Source organism: Tribolium castaneum, chromosome 7 (assembly GCF_031307605.1).
Source record: "Tribolium castaneum strain GA2 chromosome 7, icTriCast1.1, whole genome shotgun sequence".
Taxonomy (NCBI): domain Eukaryota; kingdom Metazoa; phylum Arthropoda; class Insecta; order Coleoptera; family Tenebrionidae; genus Tribolium; species Tribolium castaneum.
In genome coordinates this window covers 16,712,140-16,729,151 of record NC_087400.1, presented here as the reverse complement: position 1 = coordinate 16,729,151, position 17,012 = coordinate 16,712,140, and the positions used below count along the sequence as shown (strand labels likewise).

At 41.7% G+C, this 17,012-nt stretch overlaps 1 non-coding gene across 2 annotated transcripts; it reads right to left on the bottom strand.

Moving 5' to 3' along the window:
- Positions 1-11,691: 11,691 nt before the first annotated feature.
- On the bottom strand, positions 11,692-13,960 carry LOC107399131 (uncharacterized). 2 transcript variants are annotated; one of them, XR_010334880.1, is made up of 4 exons: positions 12,963-13,960; positions 12,622-12,852; positions 12,028-12,569; positions 11,692-11,976 (listed from the first exon to the last, which is right to left on the bottom strand). It is a non-coding gene; the product is annotated as an uncharacterized LOC107399131 (transcript). The 2 variants fall into 2 exon arrangements; XR_010334879.1 differs by having other exon boundaries at positions 12,622-13,959.
- Between the last annotated feature and the right edge of the window lie 3,052 nt (positions 13,961-17,012).

Genomic DNA, 17,012 nt, shown 5'->3' with positions numbered 1-17,012 from the left:
GTATCATCTGCATAAATTACTACAGTGCCGGGATTGCCAAACATGGGTAGATCATTAATAAATAGACTAAAAATAAATGGTCCAAGGACTGAACCCTGAGTCATTTCAATCTTCAGGACATATTCAGATGATGTGTGTCCACTTACAACTATTTTGCGCTCAAAAAGTAAAGAGTTTTTCTTTTACAAACTCATGCCCTACACTATCAAACGCCGATGTTAGGTCAATAAACATAGCTTTTACATAGCCACCATTATCCAACTCCTTATATACCACATCTAAAATGTTAATAACCGCTGTTTCAGTGGATCGACCTGACCGAAAGCCATGTTGATTTTTTAATAGCAATTTTTTTAAAGTAACAGTTAATTATGTGATTGTATACAATTTTTTTAAAAATTTTTGACAAAAAGCTCGACAAATTTTTAGGTTGATAGTTTTCAATGTTTGTTTCTTCTCCCTTTCTATACACAGGAATGATGTTGGCGATTTTCAGTGATTTTGGAAACCGTCCTGATTGAATTGATAGGCTTATGAGATGAGCAAGAGGACCTGCCACATTTTCAACAGCACTTTTCACACTTTTATGGGTACCGTGTTAATATTAGTCGAATTCTTCTCTTTCATTGAGCAAATCACTTTCTGCATTTCATTACTGGTTTCACTTTCAAAAAACATGCTGAATGTCACAGTTTTTGATGTTATCAAGGTGACATCACTGGAACTTGATGGAAAATTACCCTTCATTCTGCGAAGGATTGAGGTGGAAAAATAACGGGCGAACGTTTCAGATACTATCTCGGGGTTGTCATCCTCATTTCTAATTTTGTAAACTGTTTTTGTATCTGGTTTAAGAGTTCACAAGCTTCCTCACGGTTATAAGTGCGTTAGTACTGCATTTAAATGTGTCTCATAGTAATTTTTTTTCGTGGTTTTCACAAGTTGTTTGTGTTTCCTTTCCAAAACGACCAAGGGCTCTACTAACAGAGTAGTGGGTGGGATACCGTGTCAAACGCCTTTCTGGCATCCAGAGACTCGACTTGATAAGTGCGGCCAGTCTGCCTGCGATACTGAAAATGTTCATGCAGTATTAACGCATTTGCGTACCATCAATCTCAGTAATTCAACGAAATCAAGTTTGAAAGACGGGCAGCTAGCACTCTATGCAGGAGGCGCTGCAGTGCGGAACTGATGGTTATGGGCCGCCAGTTGGCTGGATTCGTAAGGTCCCCGTCTTTAGAAACTGTAACGTGGTTATGTTGTGAGGATCCTAGGAAGGAATAGTATTGGCGATTAACCCTACCAACAAGGGCGCTGCAGTCGTTTGATATTTGACAGCTGAGAATGGTATACCGCCCAAATACCGGCACTGTTTACCTTTCAGTTTACTTTGTTTACGTGAAGTTTTCGAATTGTTGAAAATGGCAAAATTATCTTTGTCTTTTGCGAAACTGTTTACATTTTTAGATGCCAACCCCAGCTCGCGCTGCATTGTAGAAGGAGAGGAAATTGTGAATTCCGTCCATGTGATTACTTTAGGAATTTTAAAAAAGACCGAGCAAAGTATTACTATGTTTTCATTGTGCCTCAAAACTAGTGCTTCAAGTGGACCTCCGCACGAGATAACTGGACACTTTGAACTAAAAAATGTTTCTGAGGTTATAATTATTTCTGTGAAATGCACTTGCCCCGCCGGACTTTCTCAACGATGTAAATATGTTGCCGCAATTTTAATACTTTGCAGCAGGTTGTATACAAACAATTTAAAAACGGCATATCAAGCCATGGCAATTTTGAATAATGAAATTACACATTTTTATTTAGGTTTTTTGCTTTTGCTGTTGTTCTGTTTCAGGTGCAATATCAATGAATTGGAAATGTTCTCGTCTACAGACGTGAAATGTTACTGGTCAAAAAAAAAGTACAAAGACAAGTTTACCCTAGTGCCATTGAATGAATACAAATGGATTAGTGAATCGGCTAATAAAACTGCAAAAAGGTCACTCGATAGTGCAGAGGCAAATTTTGATTTGAATTTGCGGGTACAGAAATTACCAGAGTCCAATCTAGCTAAACAAATGTAAATGCATAGTTCATTGCAGTTTGTGCAAAATTTTTACTAATTTTTAGCAGTCATTGCCGAAAACGTCCCAAAATTGCAGCACAAAGTAATGACACCGTGTATGACAACGTTTTCAACAATATTGAAAATTCTGAATTAATAAATTGTTTAGAAGTTATTTTGCCAGAAAGAGAATGTTGTCAACGTGTTTATCAACAATTGTGTGGGGATCTTAAAGAAATTGTTCCTAAGACGTGTAATAGCCGTTCATTATGGATGAAAGAAAGGCAATTTCGAGTTATTGGTTCACGGTGTTATCAAATTTTTACGTATAGAGGTGATGATTGGAAAAAGAAATCATCGTCTTACTTTTGGCCAAAATCATTTTCTAATAAATTTGTTGAACATGGCCGAAAATATGAAAATGAGGCTCGGCAGGCGTATATTACTAAATATAATGCTAAAGTAATAGAGACCGGACTCTTGGTTCCATCTAATCAATCCTGGTTAGGATTTAGCCCGGATGGTATTGTTGTGGATGAAGAAGATAATCCTCAACTTCTTCTAGAGATTAAATGTCCTTATGAAAGTTCCACCGTTTGTCCTTTTTAATAACAAAATTGAAAACTGCTTGTTCTAGGTCGTCATTGTGCAAGTGTAGACCTGCGCGCCGATAGTGGTTTGGTCACGTTTCTGTGTTGTCAATTGATAAATTCTTTCGTTACAGAATTCAGGTTTTCATCTTGCAAAGATTTACTTTGCTCCTCTTTTGTTGCAATAATTTTTGCAACTTCGATAAACGCAAAGTGACATTTCTTGATGTTAAATCCGCCATTGAAAGTCTCATTTTGTTTAAAATACCATTTTTGTCACCTTCATTCAAAAAAGCAAATTTTTTTCAACATCACAACATTGTTCGGGTTGTCTGCTGTTGCGATCCGTAACATCACCTTTCCCGCACACTCGCATCGTCGAGTTGTCCGCAAGCTTTAACAAAAGCGGCTAGGTCCCGCCGGTCTACAAATATTCCCGCTGTCGAAATGTTGCGAGCGGAGTCGGAACAGCCCGAATATTGAGCTCTGTCTGTCTACCGGTTATGAACTGTACGCCACCTTAGCTCCATAAAAAAACGCTATTCCACGTTTCGAGTTCCACGTTTTCGAGTTTAATTGGTCGTGAGGTTTGATTCCTTTTAGTTAACTGGAGCGAAGCCCCAGCCACGCGCAACATAGTTCCATAAAAACCACTATTCCACTATGCCCAGTAATGCCGATTGTTAATGTAATTATTTTTGTACTCAGAAAACTCGTTAGACTTAACCAGCCCAGCTGAAGTGAGAAATCCGTTATGGTCCGTTCGTACTGTTCCGACCTCGCTCGCAACATTTCGACAGAGGGAATATTTGTAGATCGGCGGGACCCAGCCAGCCGCTAGTGCTTTAACTGTCCGAGATTATCGCGCACATTCACAAAAACATACTCGTCCTTGCACAAATGTGACGTGCACCCGAGTCCAAGCATCCGAGGTTGTTTGCACTTTTTTAATCGCGCATTTTGTCGATGAGAAAAGTACAGCAATCAGTATCTTTGTGCCCGGTTTTGTGACAGAATCCGCACTTGTTTCGACGTTACTCGTCCCTCTTCCCCTTTTTTTTTTCAAAGCTGATGGGAAGGCTGTATAACAGCATGATCGTCAACAGCTCTCCGTTGATGTCGATCTTCATGGACTTGAGTTTGTCCACGGCGTCGAAGAACTCGGTGAGATGCTTAGAAACGTCGTCGCCATCTTGCATCTTTTGTTGTTTGAGGCGTTTCAGTAGCGTCACTTTCCGAACTGGTCCTTTCGAGGCGTAGATAGTCTCCAGCTTGATTCAAACATCCCGCGAGGTGACGCATCCTCGGTCGTTGGTCCGCCAGGTTTTGGCTGCGGCTTGCGCTGCTACCAGCGCTTCGCCTGCGCCTTCGACCACCGGTTGCTCTTCCTCGGCAGAAACGTAGCCCCAGTGATCGTTTTTCACGAGCAGGGCCTCGGCTTGAATTCGCCACGTGTCATAGTTGTCGCGAGACAACATTTCGAGTCTCGTCGTTGCCTGCGCCATTTTGTCGTTATGACGTTTCGACGTTTTGCGATTATCGCACGTTTTACGACTTTCTACTCGTTCGAGTTACGACTTTTTTTTTTTTTTTTTTTTTAAGAGGATTAGGAAATCTGCTGGACAGACACCCGGAGGAAGATGTTCAACCCTCCGGGTAGTGTCGGGTTGAGCGACCACCGGATCCCAGCTCGACCGACTAAAACCCTTCCCTCTCTTCACGGTTAGCCCCACCCGGAACCGCCTCTCGGCATTACTTCGGGTGGGCCGTGGGATTCCTTCTACTACAGTTCTTCTTTGTCTTTCTGCTTAAGGATTTCTGTTAGCAGTCCACTTATTTTAGCCCAGTTTTCCGGGGATTCCAGCATTACCCCGATAATGTTTTCTCTTGACAGATGTACTCCAACGTCGTCTCTGAAGTCTTTCCAGCGTGGGCAGTATAGGATATGTTCTGCCGAGTCACGTTCCCCGCAGTAGATGCACTCATCGTCAGGGCATCTTTGTATTCCGCTAAGATATGATCGAAAGTTTCCGTGGCCCGTTAAAAACTGCGTCAGGTAATAGTTAAGGGTTCCATGATCTCTTTGGAGCCATACCCGCAAGTCTGGAATGAGTTTAGAGGTCCAGCATTTCCGACCAGTCCACTCTCGTTGCCATTTGTTGATGAGTTTGTCTCTGGCGTCCGATCTGCTCATCCCGTAAAAGATGTCTTTTCGTTCTGTCGCTTGAAGGTGAACCGGGGGGATTCCGCTTATGACCATGATTGCATCTGTCGGAGCGGTTCTGTATGCTGAGGCTATTCTAATGGCCAGTCTTCGCTGTAGTGAAAATAGTTTTTTTTTGTAGGACTCTATAGTCATGGCGTTATGCCATATAGGTGCGCCGTATAACATGGCCGAGTGGGCGACGGATGACAGCATCCTTCGCTTTGAGGAACTTGGTCCGCCTATGTTGGGCATTACTGATGATAAGGCTGTAATTGTCTTTTCAACTTTAATTGCGGTTTGTTGTATGTGTTGTTTAAAACCGCAGTTCTGATCTATCCATACCCCTAGATATTTTATAGAACTTTTTGGGCTGATCTCTGTTCCTAACACGTTAATTTTAACTGCCGGAGGTTTGCGTTTGCATCTAAGGAGTATGCATTCAGTTTTCTCGGGGGCTAGTTTTAAGCGCTTGGTCTCCATCCAGTCTGCTATCTGCGCTACTACATGATTTGCTGTTTCTTCCAAGTCGTCTATCTGCTTACAGGTGATAATAACAGCCAGGTCATCTGCGTATCCTATAAGTTTGACATTTTCCGACGTTGCTATGCGAAGGACACTGTCATACATTACGTTCCAAAGTAGGGCGGCAAGGACAGATCCTTGGGGAACTCCGCTGTTCACTTTGACCGTGTCTCCGTAGTCTGTAATGATTTTCCTGTTGTTGAGGTAATCTCTAATAGTATTTATTAGGCTCGGTGATATTCCCTTCTGTTTCAGCTCTTCTAAAATTATCTGCCAAGACGCTGAGTTAAAGGCGTTTTGGACATCAAAAGTGATCATAAGGCACGTCTTTCTATGCCTATAGGAAGGTAGCTTTTCCTGTTCCGCTGTCCGTATAACCTCATCAATCGCATGAACGGTTGAGACGCCCTTTCTGAAACCAAACTGAAACGGTGAGAGCCCTCCGCGTTGCTCAATTTCGTCGTCTAATCTCTTGTACAGTAGGTACTCATATAGCTTTCCTGACGCATCTAGGATGCAGATCGGTCGGAATGCATTAGCTGTTCTGTTTAGTTTGCCCGGTTTTGGCAGGAGAATCAGACGTGCGATCTTCCAGCAGTCCGGGAATGTGGAGTCTTTAGCGCACCTGTTAAAGATTTCAAGCAGCGTATCCGGGCGTTCTTCTACCATGATCTTGATGATTTCTCCAGGGACCCCATCTGGACCTGGTGCTTTGCCGGATTTGAGTCTTCTGGCGGCATCCCGCAGCTCATCGTGGGTAAAATCAGGGATCGGTTTGCAGTTTTCTTTGATCCAGTCAACATCGGCGTGTAATGGAAACAGTATGGCTACCATGTTGTTCAGTTGCTCTCTCGGCAGCTTGAAAGGGCAAGCCTGGCCTGTTCTTTTCATTACTGTCTGATAACCGTTTCCCCAAAGGTCGTCTTCGAGCGATAGACACAACTCCTTCCATTTCTCAGATTTTGCTTTCTGTATTTCGTCTCGTAGCATCTTCTGTGCTTGTTTGAGTTTGGAAGTAGTTCCATCGATTAACATCACTGAGACTTGTCTTTTAGATCGGAGTCGAGTTATGGTGCGACGGAACTTCAGAGCATTTTTCCGCAAGTTGGCTATTTTTTCGTTCCACCAGTAGACGGGTCTTCGATTTCGGAAACATCTTTTTTTTGGCATAGCGGCGTTGCAGGCTCTCTGTAGGATCTTATTTAGACTTGCTGGTGTTGATTCGCAGGTTGCTTCTCTCAGTTTGGACAGTAGCTTATCTTTGTCTAAACGTTTTAGATTCCAGCCCGTATAACCTGAGGTTTGGCAGGTCGTTCCCGCATTATCGTCCCACGTAAACGCAATATATTTATGGTCGCTTAACGATTCGGCATCAAGGGTTCTCCAATTGCTCAACTTATGAACTAGATAAGTTGGAACTAGCGTTAGGTCAATAATAGATTGGGCTAGTCCTCTTTGGAAGGTGTACTCATCATGTTTATTAACCGCTGTTAGTCGAGTTACGACTTGATTAATTGTGTCAAACACTGTCTGGGCCCATAACCTGTTAGCGAGGTTGGGACGCAGTGAAACACAATCAAATCAATTTGAAAAAAAAAAAAACGTTTATTTTGGGCGACTATGCAATACTACTTGACACAAGGCAACTATTTAATAAGGGCGGTTGTTAATGCCAACCTAACAAGAAGGAAAAACAATTAGACGCGCTAATTAAATCTCTAACACTAGCATACTTCAGTCACCGCTGATTATCGTCAAATTCCTTGAATGAGACTAAGATAAGAGATGGTGCTCTGGCGGCTCCTCAGAATATAGTTTATTCTGACAGTTTTCGCAATCAGGAACCTCAATTTCCTTCAATACATAGCCAGCAACATAAACCAAACCTTGACTGTCTTCACAGCAAAGGTCTGGTTGCTGCAATGTAGAAAAGTCTATGAAATTTCTGGTTGCGATTCCTGCTCTCTTTCTTCATTCCCTGAAAAGTTCAATAATTTCCCCAAGTTTTACAAAGGCGTGCACTCGTCATCCTCACAATTACCAGAGCCTTTTGGTGAAACCAAATTGTTAACAACTACGGTTATCAAGGCAGCTGTGAACTGGTGGCATGTGGGATTCGTGTTTACAACACCGTGCTGGCGAATACTACAAAAAAGATTCTCCAAGGGGTCCTGACCTCTCAATCAAAAAATCAAACCCATCGATGTTTTTGAGGTGATTCCAGAAAAAAATAATAGTCCTGATTGTCGTCTGCCAACCCTTGACTAATGAAAACTGATTGGTACAATCAGTTCCATTTCTCAAATCTATTAGTTTCCAATGGCCCGTTATCTCTGTTAACAATTTTGACCAAAATGCCAAATGACCAAATTTTGACTCATCTGTCAAAGCGCACCGGTACTTTTTTGTCAGTTGGAAAAAACCGCGAACCGTTCAAAGAGTCGAACATATCATCAATTTTTTTGACAAATTCTGCCGTAAAAATGGCGTAGGCCGACAATTTGTCTGTAAAACAGAGAACGTCTCAATTGCACTAGCCACTGACCTGCTAAGTTGGGAGGCAGCAACTTTGACTTTCATTTTCATATATGAATCCTTAAAATTGAAATACTGCTTTATTAATTTTGGCAACGATTAATTTCGGCAACGATTTAAATTGTTTTTGCTGATCAAGATCGAAAACGGCCTTGGTGTGTTCGAATTTAGCACATTTGTGTGGTGCAAATTGAAGTTGCAAAGAAATAATAGGATCCTTGTCTAGGGTGTCGTTCAGCACAGAGCTGAGACAAGGCTTTTTGATTTGTGGTACCTTGGTCGCAAACAGTTGCAACAACATCAAGGCCAATTTTCTGAAGTCGACCTATTATTTCTTTAATAAGAACCATTAAATTGTCAGCAGAAACCGTATGAGCAGTAAAATAATAAGCAACTACTTGTTTCCATTGCTTTCTGATACCTCGGACCATGAAAACAAAAAACAAAAGCGTGGTTGGCTGCCTTGTTTGTTTGCCTCAAGGAACTCATGTCTCCAAAACCACTAATTAATTGTTGGTAGGCCTCATAATAAAATCCATAGGATAAGGATATTTCATCAATCAATGTTCAAAATCGATTTTGACTTTTCATTTTGATGACTTCTACTTGTAAGTGCCCCAAAATTGCCTCGTTAATTCCAGGACCAAATGGAATTTTAGATAACAATGGCTTTCAAGGTCCGTGCGGAGGGCAATTGAAAATAGGTTTGCAAATATTTAAACAAATAATATTCACAAAAATTGGCGTTTGCTATATTAAATACTTTATTTCTTTCTATATGCCTTCGAATTTTTTCAGAGTTTTTCTACGATTTCTTATAAATAATAAATATTAATTAATTAGAAATATTTATATTAATAAAATATAATTTTATTAAAAAAATTAAAAGTATTGAACAATGGATACCTTTATGATTTCTAGTGTCATTCTAAAACAAGCGATGCTTGTAAAATGTTTTGTGCAAAAAAAAACATATGTAAAAAAATAAATGTTTTATAACCGACATTTGATAAAAAATATCGACACTTGCATTGTGACGCTTTCTCTATGGGGCGGTTGTCTCGAGCGCCAGCACCCAGTTTTGTGAAGGGGGTGCACCTCCGGTGACGCTTGAGGGGGTATCCCAGTGGAGACGGTGATGTCCAGGGGTCCGGTTGCCGGGTTGAAAAAGTGAAATTGATAAGACGGATCAAAAGAAACGGTTTATTGATTAGACTACAAAAGAAACAGCGGGGCAATGCTACAACTATCTACAGTGCGGGTTATAAAGCCAGGCAGCGAGTTGCAAAGCAAGCAGGTTAATAATTATCAAGCGCGGGGTTACCAGGCAAGTGTATCCGACAAACCACCAGATCAACTGGAGCGGGGTTCGTGGTGCCTGCGCGTACGGTTGACCACCGCGAATGGGTTCTGTGGGTGGTCGACTTTTCCGGGCTCGCCTCTCGGTACTTACTTCTCGGTTCTCTTACTGCTTGGTCCGGTAGCTTCCTGGGGGCTCTCTTACTTTCTCGGCTCTCGCTGGGAAAACTGAAGATAACTGGTTCCTCTTCGCCCTTTTATAACCGGTTTTGGCGCGCAAAATCTCAGCCTTCATGTGATTGGCTGTTAAGACGGCTGTTTTTGATTAGCTTCACTTCATTGGAACTAATGAGAATTTTCAACAAGCAATACGCGCTCTGGCAGTGAGTTGTAGCAACGCGGTGACGTGACCACCATGTAGGTATAGGACACGGACGCCTTTGTTTTGCATAGCACCTGTCACTAATTTTGGTTGATTTGGTTATATTACCTTAAATTTAAACAAAACGCAGTTGTTGCGATAGTGTTGTGGTCATTTCGACATGTCTGAAGTGCTAAAACATGTGCCTAACCGGCGAAAAAGCAGCAGGTCAAACACGAATTGCTGTGTTTACGGATGCAATGCAGTCAAGAAGAAAAACCCAGAGTTGTCTTTCCACAAATTTCCTCATCGCGGAGAAAAATTGAAACAAATTAACACATATGGAGAAGTCATCTTTGTGGACCGAAGGAATTTGTGGGAGCTAAATCTGAAATGTGGCAAATCCGCCAAACCAGATGCGAGTCTGTTCACGGCACTTTATTGACGATAACTACATCACACCTGATGAAGGTAAATATATGTAAAAGCACACATTTTACAGCTTAATTTTAATTTATATTGTTTAAACATCTCTTAAGTCTTAACCCTACACTTTTAATAATTTAATTGGATGTTGGTCATTTTTAAATACGCAGTTTGCTATTACCGAAGATATTTAAAAAAAACAGCTGTTCATATGCAAAACTTACCTGAACGGAAAATATATCAAGAAAAAAATTTAAAGATGAGAGAAGAACGCTGTTAAAGATATAACGCCAGAAGGAATTTGTTAAAAACGGGGTAATAAAACTATTTTATTGTAAAATTACAATTTTATAATGTTACTCTGTTTCGGAATAATACTTGTGATACTACACTACATAAATCTGTTTGTTTGGAAACCGAAGTCAACCCTCAGCAAGAGATCTGTATTGAAGAAAACAATGCTGCAGAAGCTTTGTTACTCCTACAAACATCTTGTGGCAACTTTAAAGAGGAATTACCTATATTTAATAAGTTGTATGTCGACAGAGGAACCCAAACCGATGATAGTTACTTAAACAATTTAAAGGCTAAAGAAGTTGGGGTACAGGTTGACACTTCTTGGTTTAAAATTTCTGATCTAATTCATACAAATAAAGCTCTTAATATTTTGACTTGAATTTCCACTATAAACTTGTTGCTGCTTTTAGTTGATGCTTTTTCATCCGTTAAAAAAGACATTCGCCACCGATTAACTATTAAAGACCGTATATTGTTGGTCTTTATGAAATTAAAATTGGATTTAACATATTCAGCGTTGGGAATTTTGTTTGGTGCCATTAGTGCTGCGACAGTTAAATGAACTTTTTGTGAAACTGTCGAAATTTTGGCCATTATAATGAAAACATTTATTTTTTTACCACCCAAAGATACTATTTTGAAGAGCATGCCGAGATGTTTCCAAAAATATCAGAATGTCAGAGTTGTTTTAGACTGTACTGAAATCAAAGTACAATCACCGAAAAAACTGTGCTGTAGGATATAATTATACTCTCATTATAAAAAGCATTATACTTTAAAATTCATGACCCCGGTAACTCCTGCAGGATTTATTTGTTATGCTAGCCCCTGTTACGGAGGTAGAGCTTCAGACAAAGTAATTTTTGAGCAATCCAATCTAATTGAACGTCTTGAACCCCATGTAGATCATATAATGGTGGATAAAGGATTTCTTATAGATAAAATTTACGAAGACTATGGTATTACGTCAGACTATGGTATTAGTCAGACCCTCATTTCTCAGAAAAAAGAAACAATTTAGTAAAGCAGAAGCTCTTCAAAATAGAAGTACAGCTTCAGCTCGAGTACACGTTGAGAGGGTGTATGCCAGAATAAAGGTTTTTACGTTTTTCCAAAATACAATTCCCCAGCACTTAGTTTCCACTGTAAATGATCTATTCATAATTACTTGTGCACTTGTTAATTTAAGTAAACCAGTCATTCGAAATGATTTATTTTTAACAGATTAAGGGGTACCTACACTTATGTTATTTTTTGTTACAACGAAATAAACTTTAAAAAACAATTTAGTTTTTTATTATTTTAAGTGATAATTTACGCTCATATTTTAGGTACTCGAGGTAAAAGAACTAAAAAAAACAGAATTAAACAATGCAATATATTAGAAGCATAAAATATATTTGAGACTAATCACAAAGAAAGTGTATCATATTTTGAAAATTCTTGCTGGAAATTGTTAACATATTTTCTGCAAAGTCAGGGTTAAAAGGCACGTTTATATGCAAATAACTTTCATCTTTTGAAAAATAGATAACAACATCACAAGACGTCAAATTTAATAATGCCATTCCAAATTGAATTTGACTAAAGTATGAGTGGTTTTCTTTAAGGTGGTTATCTTTTTTATCTAAATATGATAATGAGGGAATAACTTCTAATGCTGACTTGCTTTTACCTAAAATAGTTTGCTAAATAAGTTTATATGACATATAACGTTATAACTTACCTAAATATGGACATTTTATCTCTAAAAGTCTTTGAGGTTTTTCATGGCAAAAAATTACCCCGTCTGGAGAATATGACAGCCATGGGTACTCCTTGCTAATTAACATTCTCATTTCTTTGATATCACATTCAGGATTTTTTTTTAAAAGCATTTCGAGCTAATGTCTCGTTTTCGAACCTATGTCGCATTTCTTTGGTGCGTATCATAGGGGGTTAAAAAAAAAATTTAATTTTATTGTCCAATCCAGTTTTTTAAATGTAAAAATTGAATGGCAGGTGGATCCAGTTAAACGATTTTTTCTTAAAAATTTCCAGTCTTGCGAACCTTGCTCGCAGCACATTGCTTTTAAAATATCGTCCTTCACAAAGAATATTAGTTGTTCTTTAGAACAAGGTCGCAAATTGCTTTCGTCTAAATTTTTTAATGTGATGGGGGATCGCCTAGCGTTTTCCAGTATTTTGTTGATATAATCGGGAATTAAAGATTCAGAAAGTTCAGAAGGTTCATTTGGTCTTATATTAAGTTACCGTCGGCGTCCTTTGCTGTACAAATAGATTAGAAAAAAACATAAGTGCGACTGTAATTATTACTCACAATTGTAAGCTATATTTGGAATTTGGGACAACCTGAAGAGCGTCTTTTAATAACTTTGCAGTCAATGTATCAGACAAATTTGCTACATTTTTATGTTTAACTTTAGTGGCGTAACACTTGGTAAGGTGAAGTGGTGTAGCCTCATACTGCTTTTCGACTCGGGGCCTCTTGTTTTTCCAAACACATTCAGTGTCGGTGTAGGACAGTTGAGGTATCTCGTCTATTGGTTTCCTAAAAAAAAAACACGACAGTAAAAAACTTAAAAGTAAAAATTTATGTAGCCTTTAATAAAATTGCAACAGGCAGTGATAGGCCATTTAGTACACATGTTACAATACAACCTGGTGCAGAAAAGAAGTGTAGCAGCCACATGTTTGCAACATCCAGAAACTCCAGCTTTACAACTGCACTTAATCTGGTCCACGTTAACACTGTTTGTGCCATTGGCAACCAATAATCCCAAAATTTGATGTCGGTCTGACTTAATGGCACTGCTTTGTAGGCAATAAGCCTTAATTTTCCATTTTTTCACAGACTCCTGCAGCTCCTCTTCCTTAATCATCCCACATGAAATTAGATGACCCGCATTTAAAACGGCTTTCCCTTCAACGAAACACCGACTCCCGGGACTTGCATTTAAATATGTAAACACGGTGCCCAAATTTAAGAACATGTTTAGCACTGAATTTACTAAAAAAATTAAAAAACTAAGCCGGTATCCGCGAGAATCCTACACCATGATCCTACCCGTGTCAAAAAACAGCTGATGTTTGACAGTAAAAAGAGTGGGGAGAGCCAAGTGAAAAATCTCAAATGGTTGCCTAGAGTTAGCCTCCGCAAACCGGTTTAATTAACAGCTGGTTGCCTACGGTTGTTTCCCATTGGCGGTTTTTAGTAACTTTGTTACACACCCCTTCTTCTTTGGAGAAAAACCCATTAAATGGGTTTTTCTTAACCTCTTGGGTTGACGAACGGCGGCTGACAATGACGGACGGAATTGGAATTTTGGGGCGGAACTGATTCATGCGGAGAGCAGATATTTAGTTGGCGGTTCCGGAGACAAACCGGATTTCGGATTCAAAATGGGTTTCGGATTCAAAACGGATTTCGGATTTAAACGGCGTCGTATTGTTGGTTATTAGGCCCCTAGTTGGTAGTTGCACGCAGGGCACGGCAGCGGTTGAAAGTCTGTCTGCGTCGCGGCGTCCCGTTGTTCCGCAAGGTTGTAGTTGGCCCGGGCTGGTTGAAGCCGGATGTTGGTGGTGCCTGGTTCCCCGCAAGGGCAGTCGCGGGACAGAGCCCCGACCTGGCTGCACCGCGAACAAAAGCGGATCACGGGTGCGGTGCACCCGGCTCGATGGTGTCCCGTGAGACCGCATCGCCAGCACAGGTTTTCCGGGTTGGGGAGGCGTGGGGCCAGAGATACTCTTGATGGTGGTTCTTCCTGCATCCATTCATCCTCTCATTCCTCCCAACCTTCGGCCCGGGATGACACCTGACTGTGGGGCTGGTCTGACAATACTTCCCGACACAGACTCGACGGTGGTTGACGTCTTGCCATCTAAATGTCGGTTAGAGAAGCGTATTAATAAGAGGAGGTTTAGTGTCTGGGTTAGATGGTAGGTGTCGGGTGATTGCGCTTGATAGGTTGGTAGTTTGGCAAGGGAGCCTACTTACCCATTTGCTGGAGAAATAGAGAAAAAAAATGTTATACGATCGGGTGATGGTCGTAGTTTAACGGGGTCGTCTTGGGCGGATGGGGTCGTTTTGCGGACGGTAATATCTCGGTGGTGATATTTGTGTTGGTTTGAAGCCTTGGGAGGGTTTCGGGGTACCGCCACCGCATGTGGGGAGGAGGTGTCTAGGTCACAGTTGTTTGAACGTGTCCAGTCGAGTATGGGGCGGTTTTGTTCTGAGTCTTCGGTCCTGGTAGTGGTGCCAGGTAATTGTTCTGACCTTTTATCCGGTTTTCGAGTTTCTTTCTCCGTCCTTTTTTCTGGAATAGACCGTCCGTTCCGATATCGATCAGCGTTGTTACTGGCGCTCTCGCCTGTCGGGGTTGGTATCCCGAAGTCGATGCCGTTGCCGTTTACTTGGCCGGTGCTTCTTTGGGGTCGGTTCACGGTAACGGTGGCGGCGCTGTTGACAGCGGTGGTGGTAGTGGTTGCTACGGGGACGGAGGTAGAGACGGTGTTGGGGCGTTTCGTTTTTCCACGTCTCCGGGCGGCGGCCTCTTGGACTTTACTGAACGCGGCCGCCGTTTTGGCCTGTTGGGCGGCTGATGGTGGTGGTGGGAAATTGGAGGGGAAGGCAATGTTAAAAAGGGAAGTGGTAGATACGGGGGCGGAGGTTATGGTGGAGACAGTTAGGGTTGAGGTGGCGGTGGCGGCGGCGGCGGCTGTGGTTGGCCCACAGCATTTAAGCGGCGCTCGGATTCGGGCGGCGGCCTCTTTAACTCTTTTTAATGCGGCCGCTGCCTTGGCCCGTTGGGCGACCAATAGCGTCCTTGGGGCCACAATCTCCGGTCTTTTTTTGGGCATTCTGGAACATTGGATTGTTGATAGCGGTTCGTAGGCGGGTTTGAGATCTTTGATGTGGACTCGTCGTATACGACGGATTTAATATCGTAAACGACCGGAGATACAACTTTTGTTACTGTGTATGGACCAGAGTATTCGCGGCGAAGCCCTTGCTAGCTGATGATAATAGGTGTTCTTTTCGGTACACTCGATCCCCATTACAACGCCATTCCCTCCGGCGTAGATTATAATATTTACTTTGGACGATAAAAACGCGGGAGAGATTCACTCTAACAAGTTCGAAGGTCTCCCTGAGCTTCGTAAGGCGTTCAGACTGGGCAAATATGGTTTCGGGATCGGCGGATAATGGGTCGGGGTCGGCTGCCGGTGGGTCGGTGCCGGTTCGGTAGACGGCCTTGGGTACTTTCAGTTCGCGGCCAAACTTCAGGAATGCCGGCGAGAATTTTGTTGACGCTTGCCGGGAGGTGTTAATGGCAAATATTAGGTCGGCTAGCTGGGAATCCCATTTTTTCTGGTTTGTTTGACAAAATTGGGCAATCATGGTTTTAAGGGTCTTATTGGCGCGTTCAACTAGATTGGCGTGGGGTGAATATGGAGGGGCGTGGCGGTGTTCTATCCCCATATCTTTGAGTAGGTCTTGAAAGTGGGTTCCTGTATACTGTATCCCGTTGTCGGAGATGACAGTTTTCGGGCATCCGAAGCGGGTGATATCTTCTTCATAGAGGGCTTGGGTAACAGCTCGGGCTATGGCTCGTCGGATGGCTCGGCACTGTACCCATTTGGTGAATCGGTCTTGCATTACCACCAAGTAACAGTTACCCTTGCTGGATCAGGGTAGCGGTCCTACTAAATCTGTGCTGACGGTTGTCCAAGGTAGAAAGTTCCGGGACGGACACATCTTTCCGGGCGGTTGTTGTTGGATCGACTTGTATTGTTGGCAAGACGTGCAGTTTCGGACATGGTTTGCGGCGTCCCGGAACATTCCTGGCCAGTAATATCGGAGGGCCAGGCGGGCGGTGGTTTTGGCAATTCTTAGGTGTCCTGCGGTCGGAGCGTCATGGTTTTCTTCTAGTTCTGTAGATCGTACGGGCTTTGGTACACAGAGTTTCCAGGGGTTTGGCAAGTCGGGTTCGGTTGAGTCGGACATGTCTCAGAAATATCGGTATAATCTACCGTTTTGGATTTGATACTCCTGAAAGGTCTGGGGTTGTTTTCGACTTCGGCTAATTTCTTAGTATACCACGGGCAAGTAATTGTGTCGTCCCACTCGGCGGCGAGGCTGCGTGCGGTAAGGCGGTGTGATGCGGCGGTACGGTGTGTTACGTTTTTGTTTGTTTTCGGCTGGTTATTGGGATAATGCGTCCGCTACGCGATTAAGGACACCCCGGCGGTATTTGACCTCAAAGTCGTATTGTTGAAGGAATATCATCCATCGGGCTAGTCTTCCGGTCGGATTTTTTAGCGACTTTAGCCATTTTAGTGACTGGTGATCGGCTAGTACGGTGAAATGGTACCCCTCTAAATACGGACGCATTTTCTCTATGCTAAAGTGACCAGATATGAAATTGCCGAAGGAGGGACCGATTGAACATGGATATAAGATGTAGTACAAGAATCAAAGAAGTGGAACATTATATAATATATTATGTTTATTTAAAACAATAAAATACAATATCTGAACAATAACAAAATAATGTTTGTTATTGTTCAGATAATGTATTTTATTCTAACTGCAATCTTTGGTTTGTTAACCAACATTTAAATGGGAAGCAATAAAAAAATAAACTTAAAAGAAAAATAAATAAATATAATACATAGTATGAGTATTTTTCCGTCGAATGAACTTTTTTT